This window comes from Eubalaena glacialis, chromosome 2, assembly GCF_028564815.1.
Source record: "Eubalaena glacialis isolate mEubGla1 chromosome 2, mEubGla1.1.hap2.+ XY, whole genome shotgun sequence".
Taxonomy (NCBI): Eukaryota; Metazoa; Chordata; class Mammalia; order Artiodactyla; family Balaenidae; genus Eubalaena; species Eubalaena glacialis.
Window position 1 is genome coordinate 46,724,053 of NC_083717.1, and position 17,631 is coordinate 46,741,683.

At 36.2% G+C, this 17,631-nt stretch overlaps 1 pseudogene; it reads left to right on the forward strand.

Annotated features, from left to right (window-relative positions):
• Nucleotides 1-2,992: 2,992 nt before the first annotated feature.
• Nucleotides 2,993-4,345, forward strand: LOC133084981 (dnaJ homolog subfamily C member 7-like; annotated as a pseudogene).
• The last annotated feature ends 13,286 nt before the right edge of the window (nt 4,346-17,631 follow it).

Sequence of the window (17,631 nt, forward strand, 5' to 3'; positions counted from 1 at the left end):
CTCCTCTCCACAGACGGCAATCAAGCCACTTACAGAAGATGCATTGGCTGCCGAGACCCCAGGGCAACCTTAAGTTGCACTGGCCTTTTAGCGGAAAACACAATTAATTTTGATACTGAAGGGCAATTAAGACTGGGGTTAAAATAAAAATCTTTTGGAACATAGAATGTCAAAGATTGGATAGGAAAAGGTTTTTCCCTCATATATTTTAGAAGCCCATGAGCATACCAACCTCTGGTAACTCCACTTCAAGTTGCCAAATTCCTGTTTCATTTCGGTAAATGTGAATTGTAGTGAATAGCTGTGTTAGCCCTGTTGCTATTCTGAAAGGAGATCGCTTCCATCAACTCTTTTGCAAGCAGTAGCTATGAAAAACACATGTGTGCCTGGACACCTGTTACATTCATACATTTGTAGAAACAACTACACAGATTTTTTAAACGCATGCACACATCCGTAGATAACACACCATGTGTTACAAGTTGCTCTAGCTAATTTCAGCCTAGAGAAATCTTCCTAGAAAAAATGTTTTTGTTTAAATAAAAGGACACTCCAAAAGCAGGAGGAACACGCTGCTGTTACACATTGCTTAGAGAAGCAGAGATTCAGTAATTGGAGGATTAATTGGAAGAAAAGTGGAGTAGTGGAGAACGCCTGGGTGTGGACTTGGGAAATGTGCATTAAAGCTACTTTGGATCACTTACTTACAAGGTTTCTAACTACCAGTTAGCCAATTAGCCTCTTTTACTCTATTGGTCATGGGAGTTTCTTTTTCAGTGAATTTTCTATTCACACTTATTTTCCCATTTTTTAATGGGAATATTTTTTCTCATAAACTTACAGAAGGTTTCAGTAAATGTGCATTCTGGACACTGATTTTTTTGTTGAATATATGCTTGTCAAATACCTTGACCCAGGCTGGTTGTCTGATTCCACCAATATATGATTAGAATGGGGGAAAAGCTAGTGGAAATGCACCTTGGTACCATTCTTTTGAGCTGGACATTGCATATTTTATTATCCAGAAATTTCATGAGATATGTATGAGGGTGTATTCTGTAGCATTGTTTATAATAGGAACTAATTCTTGCCAAGGCCTTACTGTTTCCCAAGAACTCTTTTAAGATTTTCATTTGTACTATGTAATTTAATCCTAAAAATTATGTGGTAGGTACTATTGTTATACCCATATGAGTAAATCAAGGCACTGCAGTTAAATAATTTCCCCCAAATTACAAATAAAAGTAACCCAAAAGGGATTAGAGCCCAGGATTTCTGGCTTCAGAGCTCACACCACTCACAACAACTGTCCTGAACTGTCATTGGTATAAGACTGAATAAATAGAGTATATTTGATAATTTAATGAAGTACTATTCTGTTAAACTATAGATTTATATGCATCAGCATGGATAAGTGCCAAAATGATAAAGAAAAGCTAGTTTCAAAAAGAAATGTATAAAAGTAAGCTATCATTTAAAGAACACACAAAACAGTATACATATTTAGATAAATACACATGTATTTTTATGCATTCATGTACAAAAGTTTGCAAATATGGTTAGTATTAACAAATGTGAACCTCAAAAGAGAAGTAACCTCTTTAGAGGGTAAGAAGGAAAAATAATCAACATATTTCTTTATTCTTTCAAAATAAAAAGAGAAAAATGAAGCAAATATGGCAAAATATTTCATCTGTTAAATCTGGATATTGAGTACAAGAATACTCTATAAATTGTTTTCCTTACTTTTTATGTTTAAAATATTTCACAAATCAAAATTTAAAAAGAAAAAGAGGTAATATGAGAGGGTCCTTTGTAAAAACTAGCATACTATACAAATGCGAACTGTTTTGATCATCAAAAGTGAAGCAGAGGGGCTTGATTTCCAAATGTCTGAGTAAAGACTTCTGAAAATCCTATCCTCTATAAAAGCTATATAAACTCTGCAAATGAATTAAAGGCTTGCAAAATCCATGAAATGTTTATTCAAGAAAAAACAACTAAATTTTAGTAAAAACAGTGAGCCCTGCAGTCTTTTAGCTTGCCATAATCCGATCACTTTCTCCTCAGCTCCATGGGAGCTTTGAAAAGCAATAGTCTCACAACTATTGTAACTGTGAAATCAAGTAGTCTAGTAGCCACTGGAGGAGCCAGAATAGTTTGGAGCTTCCTAAAAAGCCCCAGAGAGCTGTCACCCTTTGACTTGCTTGCAGCATGATGAAAAGTCCAGTTCCAGTGCTTGTTTTTACTTGACCCAACTCAGAACTCACTCTCTGTCAACAGCCCTAACCTGTACGATATTTGCTGAAAAGAATCAGCAGCAATTGTTTAACATAACAGTTGCCTAAGGTAGTGACACCAGTCAGAGGTAAAACTTAGGGCTTTGTCAGGCTCTGCACAATCAGGAAGTGAAGGCTAAGACAGAGGTAGACTGCTTGTCAAAACATTAAAGACATGCTCAACAGAGCCTCTCAGCAAAGGTTGGTAGACTCACTGGTTCGCGACATTTAAGAAAAATCTCTATTTGTTAGCTTACAACTAGGGTAACTGAGCACACATCAATTGCCACACATAACAAATAATACACACTTTAAAGAAATAGTCAAAAAAATACTAAATAACAATGACAACAAACCCTAGTGGGAGAGAGAATTGGATTTCTAAAGGTGCCACAGCACACTATTCTAAATGTCTAGATAATCAACAATAAAAGCTTACAAGATACCCAAAGAAACAGGAAAGTATAACCCATACACAGGCAATGGGACAAACAAGCAGTCAATAGGAACTGACCCTGAGAATTCTAGTAAGATGTTAAACTTACTCGAATTTAAATCAGCTATCATAAATACGTGCAAAGAACTAAAGGAAAACTTATATAAAAATGAGAAATATGTGTCACCAAATAAAGAATATCAGTAAAGAGACAGGAAGTTTAAAAAAGAACCAAGTAGAGGGTCCCAGAGGTAAGACGGCAGCTGACCCGGAGTGCAATGTGGTAATGGCGGCGACCGAACCACAGCTGCTAGACGACGAGGAAGCAAAGAGATATGTGTCCTAAAAATGCTAGCTATTACGGGAATCGAGCAGCCACCTTGATGATGCTCGGAAAGTTCTGGGAAGCTCTTGGAGATGCACAGCAGTCAGTGAGGGCCATCTATGAGAGGACAAATGCCACCTATCTCTAGGGAATGCCATGGCGGCATGTCGTAGTTTCCAGAGAGCCCTAGAACTGGGTCACAAAAATGCTCAGGCACAACAGGAGTTCAAGAATGCCAATGCAGACATAGAATATGAGAAAATAGCAGAAACGGATTTTGAGAAGCGGGATTTTCGGAAGGTTGTTTTTTGCATGGACCGTGCCCTAGAATACGCCCTTGCCTGCCATCGCTTCAAAATCCTCAAAGCAGAATGTTTAGCAATGCTGGGTCATTATCCAGAAGCACAGTGTGTGGCCAGTGACATTTTACGAATGGATTCCACCAATGCCCATGTTCTGTATGTACGAGGTCTTTGCCTTGATTATGAAGATTGTATTGAGAAGAAGGTTCAGTTTTTTGTCCAAGCTCTCAGGATGGCTCCTGACCATGAGAAGGCCTGCGTCACTTGCAGAAATGCCAAAGCACTTAAAGCAAAGAAAGAAGATGGGAATAAAGCATTTAAAGAAGGAAATTACAAACTAGCATGTGAACTGTACACAGAAGCCCTGGGGATAGACCCCAATAATATAAAAACAAATGCTAAACTCTACCGTCATCAGGGTATGGTTAATTCCAAGCTTAGGAAACTAGATGATGCAATAGAAGACTGCACAAATGCAGTGAAGCTTGATGACACTTATATAAAATCCTACTTGAGAAGAGGTCAGTGTTACATGGACACAGAACACTATGAAGAAGCAGTACGAGACTATGAAAAAGTATATCAGACGGAGAAAACAAAAGAACACAAACACCTCCTAAAAAATGCACAGCTGGAACTGAAGAAGAGTAAGAGGAAAGATTACTACAAGATTCTTGGAGTAGACAAGAATGCCTCTGAGGACGAGATCAAGAAAGCCTATCGGAAACGGGCCTTGATGCACCATCCAGATCGGCACAGTGGAGCCATTGCTGAAGTTCAGAAGGAGGAGGAGAAAATGTTCAAGGAAGTCAGAGAAGCTTTTACCATTCTCTCTGATCCCAAGAAAAAGACTCGTTATGACAGTGAACAAGACCTGGATGAAGAGGGCATGAATATGGGTGATTTTGATGCAAACAATATCTTCAAGGCATTCTTTGGCTGTCCTGGGGGCTTCAGCTTTGAAGCATCTGGTCCAGGGAATTTCTTTTTTCAATTTGGCTAATGAAAGGAAATCATCCAGAACCCAGAAAATGCAGACATGCTCAGTTTAACCTCCAGTGTGGACATAGTTCACCTCCTCCCTTCATCATGATCCACGTACTTAGAGCAGTTTTGTTCTTTCAGTTGGATACCCAGTGTCTGTGTGAGTGGGGTGAAGGAAAGGGAGCCAGCGCCGAAGACTGCGAGTAGGGGAGGGAGGTGGGGGGTGGACAGGGCAGCTTGTGAATTTTTGTTTTACTGTTTAACTTTATTAAAAAAAAACAAAACAAACAAAAAATGAACCAAGTAGAAATTCTACAGTTAGAAAGTAAAATGACTAATATAAAACATTCACTAGAGGGGCTCAACAAGGGATTACACTGACAGAAGGAAGAATCAGTTATCATGAATGAAGGTCAATTGAGATTATCCAGTCTGAGAAAGAAAACGAAAAAGGAATAAATAAAAACAACAGGCCTTTTGGTTCTTATGGGACACCATCAAGCATACCAACATATGGCTAATGTAGGCCCCAGAAGGACTGGAGAGAGAGAAAGGTGTAGAAAGACTATCTGAAGATGGAATGGTCCCAAACTTCCCAAATTTGACCAAACAGTATTATACTGTAATCTAAGTAGCTCAATAAATTCTATGTAGAATCAACACAAGGAGATCCATGTTTAGAGACATCTTACTCAAATTGCTGAAAACCAAGATAATGAAAGAAGGCGGAAGTAACTAGAGAAAAGCAACTTATCATCTGCAAGCTATCTTTAGTAAGATAACATCTGACTTTTCATTAGGGATCAGGAAGGTCAGAAGGCAGTGGGATGGCATGTTTAAAGTGCTGAAATAGAAGATTGTCAACTAAGAATTCTACATCTGGCAAAATTAACCTTGAAAAATGAGGGAGAAATTAAGACATTCTCATTACAAACACCTCCATTTCATTTCTTTTTATGGCTGAGTAATATTCCATTGTATATATGTGCCACATCTTCTTTATCCATTCATCCGATGATGGACACCTAGGTTGCATTCTCAAGTAAATAAAATCAGAGAATTCATGGATAGCATGTCTGCTCCACAAGAAATAATAAAACGTTTAACTTCAAGCTGAAATAAAAGGATATTAAACAGTAACTTAAATCCACATGAAGAAATAAAGAACACTGGTTGAGGTAAATACATAGGTAAATATAAAAGACAGTATCAGTGTATTTTCATTTGTAACACTTTTCTAATCCTCTCTGATTTGTAAAAACTGCATAAAGCAATCTTTATAAAACTGTGTTGATATGTTTATAGTGTATACATTTGTAATTTGCATGTCCATACAGTGGAGATGAGGGGAGTAGGAATGGAGCTCATTGGAGCAATCGCTTTGTAATTTAGAAATATGTGGAAATTAAACATGTTCCTAAGTAACGAATGGGCAAAGAAGAATCAGTGGGATTCTTCTTTGTAATTTCCCCTATAATTCAAGGGGAAATTACAAAATACTTTGAACTGAATTAAAATGGTAACACAAAACTTATGAGACATAGCTAAAGCAGTTATTAGAAGAAAATGTACAGCTGTAAACACTTATATTAAAAAAGAACTTAGATTAATAACTTAACCTTCCACTAGGGAAAAAAATAGTAAAAGGAAAGAATATTAAACCTAAAGCAAGCAGAAGGAAGGAAATAATACAGATTAGTGCAGAAATTAATGAAAAATAAAGAAGAAAAACAATAAGGAAAATCAACAAAATAAAAAGTTGGTTCTTGAAAAGATCAACAGAATTGACAAACCATTACCTAGCCTAACTAAGAAAGAAAGAAAATTCCAATTAGGAATAAAAGAAGGAAATCACCTAAGACATATATAGAAAGTAAAACATAAGGGAATATTATGAACTATTATATGCCATCAAACTCAAAATCTAGAAGAAATGAACAAATTCCTAGAAAGATACAAACTACTAAAGCTGCTTGAAGAAGAAATAGAAGATATAAATAAACCTGTAACAAGTAAAGACAGTGAATTAGTAACAAAAATTCTTTCCACTAAGAAAAGCCCACCCACATAGATTCTACCAAATAGTGAATTCTACCAAATATTTTAAAAAAGAATTAACAACAATCATTCACAAAACTTTCCAAAGAAAATACAGATGAGGAAACAATTCCCAACTCATTCTATAAGGTCACTGTTACCCACAGCATATATAAAGATTTAAACACCATAACAAAATGGAATATGCTACAGAAATTCAAGGCTGGTTCAACATACTAAAGTCAATTAATGCATTCCATATTATAGAATAAAGGACAAAATTCACATAATTAGCTCAAAAGATGCAGAAAAAATTTCATAATATTCAACACATTTTCATGATAAAACACATAACGAACCTAGGAGTAGAATGGAACTTACTTAACCTTATAAAGAGCAGCAATGGAAAATCCACAATTAACTTCATATTTAATGGTAAAAGACTGCATGCATTCCCTTAAGATCAAAACAAGATACAAATTTCACTCTCATATCTTCTATTCAACACTGTACTGGAGATTCTAGATAGGAAAATTAGACAAGAAAGTGAAATAGAACATTCAGATTGGAAAGGAAGATATAAAACTACCACTATTTGCAGATGATATGATCTTGTATATAAAATCCTACCAAACTCACCACAAAACTATTGCAGTTGATAAATGAGTTAAACACGATTGCAGGATATGAACAATATAAAAAATTCAATTTCAAAGATAAATTTAAGAAATAATTCAATCCACAAGACCATAAAATAATAAAATACATAGAAATAAATTTTAAAAAAGAAGTGCATCACTAATACACTGAAAACTGAAAAATATCATTGAAATAAATTGAAGATGATCTAAATAAATGGAAAGACATCCCATGTTCACTTAATAGTGTTAAAATGTCATTACTCTTCAAATTGTTCTGAAAAATCAATGCGTTCCCTATCAGCATACACTTTGACCTCTTTGCAGAAACTGAAAAATTCCAAAATTCACTTGGAAACTCAAGAGACTGAGAATAACCAAACCGATCTTGAAAAATAACAAAGTTGGAGGGTTCACACTTCCTGATTTCAAAACTTGCTACAAAACTACAGTAATTCAAATAATGTGGTGCGGGCATAGAATAGACATGTAGATGAATGAAATAGAATTGAGTCCAGAAATAAGTCTTTACACTTATGGGGGATTGATTTCTTGACAAGGGTTCCAAGAAAACTGAATGGGGAAAAGACAATCTTCTCAACAAATGGTGCTGTGACAAGTGGATATCTCCATGCAAAAGAATGAAGTTGGACCCTTACCACCTACCATATACAAAAGTGCACTCTAAATGAAAGAGAAGCCTAAATGTAGATGATAAAACTATAAAACTCTGAGAAGAAAACATAGGCAGAGTTCTTCATGACATTGAATTAGACAACAGTTTCTTAGATATGACAGAAAAATTACAAGAAAAAATAGATAAATTGAACTTTATCAAAATTAAAAATGTGCTTCAAAGAGCACCATCAAATAAGTGAAAAGAGAATTCATTGATGTTAGAAAATCATGGTGTTAGCAAACCATGTATCTGATAAAGAACTATTTGCTGAATATTTTAAAAAACTATTACAACTCAACAATGAAAAAGTTTTTAAAAAACCCAATGAAAACATGTGCAAAGGTTCTAAAATGACATTTCCCAAAAGAAGATATAAAAATGGCTAGTAAGTAATGAAAATGCTCAATGTCATTAGTCATTAAGGAAATGTAAATCAAAACCACAATAAAATACCATTTCACACACTATTATGACCATAATAGAAATGACGGGCAATAACAAGTTTTGGCAAGGATATGAAGAAACTGAAATATCATCCATTGTTGGTGGGAAGGCAAAATTATGAAACTGTGTTGGAAATAAGTTTGCCAGTTCCTCAAAATATTAAACTTAGTTACCATATAACCCAGAAATTCCACACCTAGGTGTACTCCCAAGAGATATGAAAACATATGTTCACATAACAAATTATACAAAAGTATATTAATAATAAATAATAATTGCTATTAATAATAATGATAAAATTTAAAACATTATTAATAATAGCCCCAAAGTGGAAATAACCCCAATGTGTATCAACTGATGAAAGGATAAACAAAATGCAGTACATACAGATGATGGAATGTTAGTCATAAAAAGGAATGAAGCTCTGTTTATGTGCTACAACATAGATGAACCTTGAAAATATCATGTTATGTGAAAGAAGCCAGACACAAAAGATCACATATTATGTGATTCCACATACATTCAATGCGGCAAATCCATAGGGACAGAAATTATTATATCAGTGGTTGCCAGGGGCTGGGGACGGGGGTGGGGGGGAATGAGGAGTGATTGTTAATGTTTATGGAGTTTCTTTTTGGAGTGATGAAAATGTTCTGACGTTAGATAGGGCTGATCTATATGCAACTTTTTGAATATTCTAAAAAACACTGGAGAGGGACTTCCCTGGATAAGAATCCGCGTTCCAATGAAAGGGGTGCAGGTTCGATCCCGGGTTGGGGAGATAAGATCCCGCATGCCTCACGGCCAAAATACCAAAACATAAAACAGAAGCAATATTGTAACAAATTCAATAAAGACTTTAAAAACGGTCCACATCAAAAAAAAATCTTTAAAAAATGCTGGAGAGTATATATTAAACTAGTAAACTGTATGGTATGGAAGTATATCTTAATAACATGTTATTAAAAAATGTGAAGTGAAGCAGACACGTTTTGCATTGGAGTGGGATGACTATGCTGTCAGCATTGATCAAATTCACTGGACAATCACCAAATCTTTCAGCAACTTCAGGCCATGAAGTCACAACTGCGATCAGACACCTCATTTTTAACCATAGACCCATGCTACCTTGCATGCTTTCAAATGCATATTTATGAGAGAGATGTCATAAAGAGCCATACTGTTCTTATCGCCTCAGTATGGAAAACTTTCACACCAGAGTTGAAGGTAAAGTATCCAACATTCTGGGGAAATTGCATAACCATTATGAGCTCAGGGATAGAAGATTATAGTAACTGTTCAGATGGAATGGATATGATACATGTTCAAAGTCCCAGGCTTACATAGACCTCTGATAAAATCCCTGTTGTCAGAGTAAGGAGACAGCCAGAGATTCAAGGTCTCTGCTCTCACATGCTATGAGGTCTGAATCATGGGCTGTGCATCAACAGAAAGCTGCTGAGATTACTCACTAAAGTGGTCCCGACCAAACTTTTATTCTCACCAGCCTGATTACCAGCTCAGTCCATTGCTTTTGATCTTAGAATTGCTGTCTCCATAGCCAGTAGAACAGAGAGATATATAGACTCCTGTCTCCAAAGTTTGTCTTTTTCATGTTCAAACTAGATCCCGGTATTAATTCTCTATCCTGAATGGCTTACAAGATAAAATAAATGTATCTTTATCAAAGTAATTGGAAGTCAGGCTAACTAAAAAATGTCCTTGTAGTAGAAGTCTTCAATCTTTAGGGTATGGCTATCTTGGTATCTTCAATTACTGAAATTACAAGGTGCAGGTGGTGAAAGTGCATCACTGATTCAGATAGCTCATGAAACTCTGCTTTAATATGATGTACAAGTAAGGAATAAACATTGTAGTTATCATTATGACCTGTCCTTCACTTTTCATTCCCAACACACAGTAGCTTTTGCTAAAGCACATAACAGAGTACATGTAAGCAGAGTATCTTGAACAACTCTGACCAGACTTTTCTGTTTGTTTTTTCTAACTTTAAAAAAATTGATATATAGTTGATGTACAATATTACATAAGCTACAGGTGTACAACAGAGTGATTCACAATTTTTAAAGGTTATACTTCATCTATAGTTATTATAAAATATTGGCTATATCCCCTGTGGTATACAATATATTCTTGCAGCTTATTTATTTATACATAGTACTTTGTACCTCTTAAACCCCTACCTCTGTCTTGCCCCTCCCCACTCCCTTCTCCCCACTAGTAACCACTAGTTTATTCTCTATGTCTGTGAGAATGCTTCCTTTTTGTTATATTCTCTAGTTTGTTGTATTTTTTAGATTATACATGTTAGTGATAACATACAGCATTTTTCTTTCTTTATCTGACTTATTTCACTTAGCATAATACCCTTCAAGTCCATCCATGTTGCTGCAAATGGCAAAATTTCATTCTTTTTTATGGCTGAGTGGTATTCCATTGTATATGTATATACTGCATCTTCTCTAGCCATTCATCTGTTGATGAACACTTAGGTTGCGTCCATATCTTGGCAATTGTAAATAATGCTGCTATGAACATTGGGGTGCATGTATCTTTCCAAATTAGTGTTTTCATTTTTTTTTTTTTCAGATATATACCCTGGAGTGGAATTCCTGGGTCATACAATAGTTATATTTTAGTTTTTTTGAGAAACCGCCATACTGTTTTCCATAGTGGCTGCAAGACTTTTCTGTTTTTGAAATGAACAAAGACAACATCTATATGACTGCTAGTCATCACTTAAAATCCTAGGGGGTCAGCCAGTGTTACTACATTGAGTTCATTCTATTCCAGTCCAAAACAGAAAAGATTGACATTTTGGTTATCCTGCACATCTTGCCTATAAGCAAATGAACAATTTCAATTAGGCTCTTCAAAATATAGGAAATAGCCCATGGTCTCTTATTGCTGCTTTCCCAGACCTCTAGGGATCTGAACATTTCAGGTCAGAATTACTGGTGAGGTAGAAAAACTCAAAAGCCCTGCATTCTGATTCCAATCACTAGCTTACTTTCTAGCCTGATAATAGCATAAAGCATGGGAAAGTCATCCTAAAGTTGTGACCAATATCCTTGTGCACAATGCAATCATGAGTCAAGCAGGGACTACAGCATGAATGGTGGTGTCTGTTGCCACATGGTGTAAAGAGGGTAGATGTTTACCTCACCGATTGTTTTTTAAAAATGGAATTCATAGAATCATAGAATCTGGATGATTTTTTTTAGATGAATTAGTTTAAATAATGGCCCCAGAAAGGTACATTTCAATTCCTGGAACCTGTGAATGTGACCTTTTTTGGAAAAATAATCTCTGCAGATGTAATTAAGTTAAAGATCCTGGAGATGAGCTCATCCTGGATTATATGGATGAGACCTACATCCAATGACAAGATTCCTTAAAAGAGACACACCAGAAACAGATACAGAGAGAAAAGGACCATATGAAGATGGAAGCAAAGATTAGATCTTTGCAGCCCCAAGCCAAGGAATATCTGGTACCATCTGAAGTTAGAAGAGACAAGGAAGGAATCTCCTCTAGAACTTTCAGTAGAAATGTGGTCCAGCCAATGCCTTGATTTTAGACTTCTGGCCTCCAAAATTTTGAGAGATAAATTTCTGTTGTTTTTAAGCCAACATTTTTTTTTTTTGTGGTAATTTATTACAAAAGCCACAGGATACTAATACACTTGCTTTGACACCTAATAAATAGCTTTTTACACATAGATTTTTTTTCCAGTTCTGTAGTAGTGTCATCAATACTGAGATGAACATTGCACCATCTGGTGACCTAGGGTGACATATTTTCAAAATCTTCTGCTAGGGTATCAGGTCTGTATCCTGGTTTAGACATGTTTCCTTTTCACAAATCTATGTGGGTTCACTTATCCAGTAATGAGAATCTTTAAAGCAAAAGTAATAACCGTAATCATCTCTCACTTAAACAAAAGAGTATCGCTTTTAATCACAATAATACTTGTTAGGGCAACAATCGTACCATGTTGTGTAAAGATTTGGATTCTTCCTGTTAGGCCTAGGACTAGTAACTCAATCTCTCTTGTACCTCTGTTTACTCATCTATACAATGGGGATATTAACAGAGAATATTAGAGTTTACTGTGTAAACTTCATACCGAGTTCATTAGCGTAGTTCTAGACACTCAAAGCCTTCACTCCTCAATACCATTATCACAACAGGAATTGAATAACAGAAGAAAAGAAAAAAAAATTAGAATGAATCGATCTTAGTTCTTCTGGGACTCTCACTGCTGGTAGAAAATGACTCAGCCTAGAAGGTAGTTTTAAATAGTGAAAAGAAAGAGATAAATTCCTGTTGTTTATAAGCCAACATTTTTTTGTGGTAATTTGTTACAAAAGCCACAGGATACTAAAACACTTGTTTCAATACCTAATAAATAGCTTTTATTAGTTTTAAATAGTGAAAAAGAGATTAATGCTACAAATGTTACCTTACTGCAAAAAGAAATATACTCTGGTCCTAATCTGACCATTACCCTTCAGTTTTAAAAAATAAATTTGCTCATGTTTACCCCACTCCACCTCAACACCTTCCATGCCTCTCCCTGGCTGTTACAAGAAGTGCAAGGCACAGAATACACCAAGTCACCATGTCTCTGTACATGGTGTTCATGCTACCTGCAATGATGTGCCCCTTTCTTCTTTCTGGTGAACCCTATTTTTTTTTTTTTTTTTTGTGGCATTTTGCAGTTAGCACTCCAGTCCTGCTACCTGGGAGGCTGTATCTGCTCTTTATTTATTTATTTTTAAATAGACTATATTTTCAGAACACTTTTATACTTACAGAAAAATTAAGCAGACAGTACAGACTGTTTCCATATATCCCACACCCAATTTCCCTTATTATTAACATCTTACATTAATTAGTATGGTACATTTGTCACAATTAATGAAACAATATTGGTATGTTCTTACTAACTAAAATTCATACTTTATTCCTATTTCCTTAGTTTTTGCATAATATTCCTTTTCTGTCCCAGGATCCCACCCATGACACCACATTACATTAGGTTGTCATGTCTCCTTAGGCGAATCTTAAGGGTGACAGCCTTTCAGACTTTTCTCACTTTTGATGACCTTGACATTTTGAGGAGTACTGGTCAGATATTTTCTAGGATGCTCCTATATTGAAAGTTATCTGATGTTCTTCACATGATAAAAACCCAGTTATGAGTTATTGAAAGGAAAAACACAGAAGAAAAGCACTACTTTCATCACATCATGAGTACATACTATTGACATGATACATGATTTATCGACATGATTTATGATTTATGTTGACCTTGATCACCTGACTGAGGAGTGTGTGTCAGTTTTGTTCACTACACTTCTACTCACTTTTAATACTCAGTATAAATGTCACCACCTCTTTGAAGTTTTTCTGGCTTCTTTCAGCCCTTAGCAGACCATTTAATCTATTTTTTAGTTATTAAACATTTGTTAATCACTCACTACATGTCTAGCATGTTGCAAAAGTGAGGACGCAGCAATTTAAATAGGCAATACACGTTTCGTGAATGAAGAAATTACTATATGAGTTAATGGTTTTATGCATAAGCAGAGTATTTTTTTCTCATATTTACTAAACATTTATATATTAAGTGCCTCTAGTTTATGTAGTACTATAGGAGAAGTGTGAGGTACAAAATAAATTTAAAATACAGACCTTACTCTGAAGCAGAGATTGGCAAAATACAGCCCTCAGAGCCAAATCCTGACCACTACTTGATTTTGTAAATAAAGTTTTATAGGAACCCAGCCACACTCATTCATTTACATATCATTTATAGCTTCATTTACCTTACAGCAGCAGAGGTGAGTGGTTGCCCACAGTGCCTGTATGGCTTGCAAAATTTAAAATCTTTACTATTTGGCCCTTTACAGTAAAAGTTTGCTGATCCCTGCTCTAAAACATTACACTTGGTGATACACATGGAAACTCATAGCTCTTGTTAGGTAGTTGTAAAAATAAACATTTAACTCTAAATAGGAGAGCTAGTAGAAGAGCTTAATATATTATTGCAAGCATTCTTTGGTTTACCTGTAAATCCAGAGTGAGAATTGATCACTGTGCATGCGAGTCAGTAAACACATATTTATTAAAGACGTTATGGGCCAGCATGGTGTTGCGAGCAAGGGGTTTATTGATGAAAAAGGCACACTTCTGCCACTAAAAAGTATACATTTTAATGGGATAGGGCTGTTGTATCCAATATAGTAACCACCAGCCACATGTGTCTGGTGAGCACTTGAAATCTGTCTAGTTTGAATTGAGATATACAGAGAGTGTAAAATATATAAAGATATTTCCATACACTCAACATGATGAAAAAACAATGTTAAATACTTCATCATCAAAAGTTTAATGTCAAGTACTTGTTTATTTTATTTTACAAGATTACATGGTGATATAAGAACAAAATATATTGTTAAAATAACTTTCACCTGAATCTTTTTCTTAACTTTTTAATGTGGCTAGTAGAAAATTTAAAAGTACATACGTGACTTATATTACATTTCTATTGGACATTGCTCATCTAGACTTCAGAAATGTGTTGTGAATACAGAAGCCACCAGCTACATGTTGCCATTTACATTTCAATGAATTAAAATTAAATATGCAGTCATTAAAAATTCAATTTCTCAGTCCCACTAGCCACACCTCAAGTACTCAATGTGGCTCAAGCCCCAAGATATATGTGGCTGTTGGCTACCTTATTGGTCAGTCCAGATATAAAGGATTTCCATCACTGCAGAAAGTTCTGTCGTACGGGGCTCTTCTAGAGAAATATGAGAAGGCTTCGTAATTTTTTTTTTACTTATGATGATAAACATTCTGTTAGGAAGGTAAAGGACTACAGACTAAACTGGAGACTGATATCAGTCAAGGGCATCTATGTTTTGGGACGTGAATTATTTCATATGCAGGTCTTTGCATGGCCACATTTGTGTGCTTGCAGGAAAGGGACCAGCAGAGCCAGTACATCAATACTTAGGAAGAAAGAGAAGTAACCTCAGGACACACACACAACAAAAGAACAGACAAAATACTGCTGCACATTTAGCTCTAAAGTCCTGTAAGGGAAAGTATGATATCTTAACTATTTCTTAAAATATACATGTTGGAGTATTTTGACTGGAAAACCTATGTAACTGCATTGTGTATTAAATGAATGAAATATTTTCCCTGGGTATGGAGGAAAATCATTCTAATGGCAAGAAACTGAATTTTCTTTATGACCACTGTTAGTTTCAGTGGCAGATATAATATCTGCCCATGGCCTTAAAAACTAGAATTAGAGCATCCATAGGTGTGGAAGGACGGGGAAGACATACTCCAAAGGCATGAAAGAGGCAGCACAGAGGAGAACAAGACCTAAACACCAGAGCTTGCTCTTTGGGTGACACGATTATGAGTTTTGGAGCTTCAGAGATTTACATTTGAATTTTTCACAACCACTTACTAGCACCGGAAAAAAGATACCAGCACCTACGGAGCTCTAACTATATTCCAGGCACCTTAGGTGTATTATCTCATTTAATCCTCCCAAGAACCCTATGAGACAGGTTCTATCATTATCCTTATTTTACAGAAGAAGAAAATGAGGCTTTGTAAGATTAATGGTTACATTCTAATGAGTGACATAGGCAGGCTTTGTCAAGAGACTCAAGATTCCACTCCTCACCAAGACGTTTTTCTGTCTTCTGTGCAACCTTGGTCAAGTCGGTTAACTGCTCTTTAGACTCATTTTCTTTATCTGTAAAATAAGAATAATCACATCCACCTTGCAGAATTGTTATAAGAAGTTTTCAGTCAAATCAGTGAAGCATCTAATTGGTATAGGTATACAATATAAATGTTAGCTCACTCCTACATTCATCAGGAAATGGCAAAGTGGTTATGATTTTTCACAAAATATAGTATCTAGTGACATATTTCTCTTGTTCATGACAGACCTAGGTGAGCGTTTCAGCTGGTAAGCGTTCGGCTCCACGTGGTCATCTGAGGACCTCCCTAATATCTGCATAGTTCTACCCTGCCTGGGTTCCAGCAGGTGAAGATGGAGAAGAAAGTGGGGAGAAGCCACACCCTCAGTCATACGGCTTACATCTGAAGACACACACACACATCACCTGTGCTCACATTCCACTGGGGAGAACTTAGATTTTGACTTTCTCTAGCTGAGAAGGTAGCTGGGAATGTAGTTTTGCTATGTGCTTAGCTCCAACTCAATTACAGTGGAAGGAAGAATAGATTGTGGTGACTAAGGGGACATGTTAGAGGCTGCATGTTCGTGCTTCCTCAAAATTCATATGTTGAAATCAGAGCCCTACTGCGATGATATTGGGAGGTGGAGCATCTAGGAGGAAATTAGGTCAAGAGGGTGGAGTCTCAATGGGATTAGGGTCCTTATAAGAAGAGGAAGAGAGCTAGCCCTCTCTCTTGCTCTTCACCATCTGAAGATAGAGCAAGAAGATGGCCATCTGCAAACCAATAACTGGGTTCTCAACAGATAATGTATTTGCCAGCACATTGATCTCAGACTTCCGGCCTCTGGAACTATGAGAAATAAATGCTTCATTCCATCCAATCTATGATAATTTGCTATAGCAGCCCAAACTGATTAGAAACACTCACCTGCCCTCAATTTTATTGCTATGGGAAATTATGGTACTAAACAACCCTACACTCTGAAGTCCCTTCGTTTAACTCCTGCATTGCATTCTTACACTTAATACTGGATTCCTCCATCAGATTGCAAACTCCTTAAGACATGTTGCAAGTTTTACACTTTTCATAGACTTGCCTAACATCTTGGGGAATGAAAAACATATTTTTTTTGTTTGCTTTTTTCTTGAACCCTTGAAAAATAAGATTCCGTGGATACTTAGAATCTTGACACATGGTCTGACTTTTTTCAAGTAGAGCAAGAAGGCAAAGGAAGAATCAGAAGCCCAGTACCTTTGTATCCAACAGACTTGGGTTTTCCTCCTGAATACTCAGGCCCCTATTTCCCTCAGGAGGTCTCTTTGTGGGATCGTCACTGCTTTCTCTTCACAGAATTGTGCAATGCTCCTACGAGTTGTATGGAAACCACTAACTGATGTCAGATTTGCACAGTGGGTAGTTTTTATAAATGTTTCTCTTATAAAGCAACATCCTGGGGAAATCCCCTTGAGGCATGTATAGCACAAGGCTTGCTAGCAGAATGTGCTGGATGTTTCCAGCGTTGAATCCTTGCTCCCAGGAACTGATTCAATTTATGTTCTGTCAGCCAGCTTAACTGCAGGCTGTGGTGTGCTCCATGATTTCACACACAAAAGGAATATGTAAAACTGAAGGCAGGATCTCAGAGAAAATGTGAGCCAGCACACCACCATACAAATGCTACACATTGCTTGACCCCCAAATCTGGTATGTAGGCTCTTCATACAGACAAAAGGAAGTGAG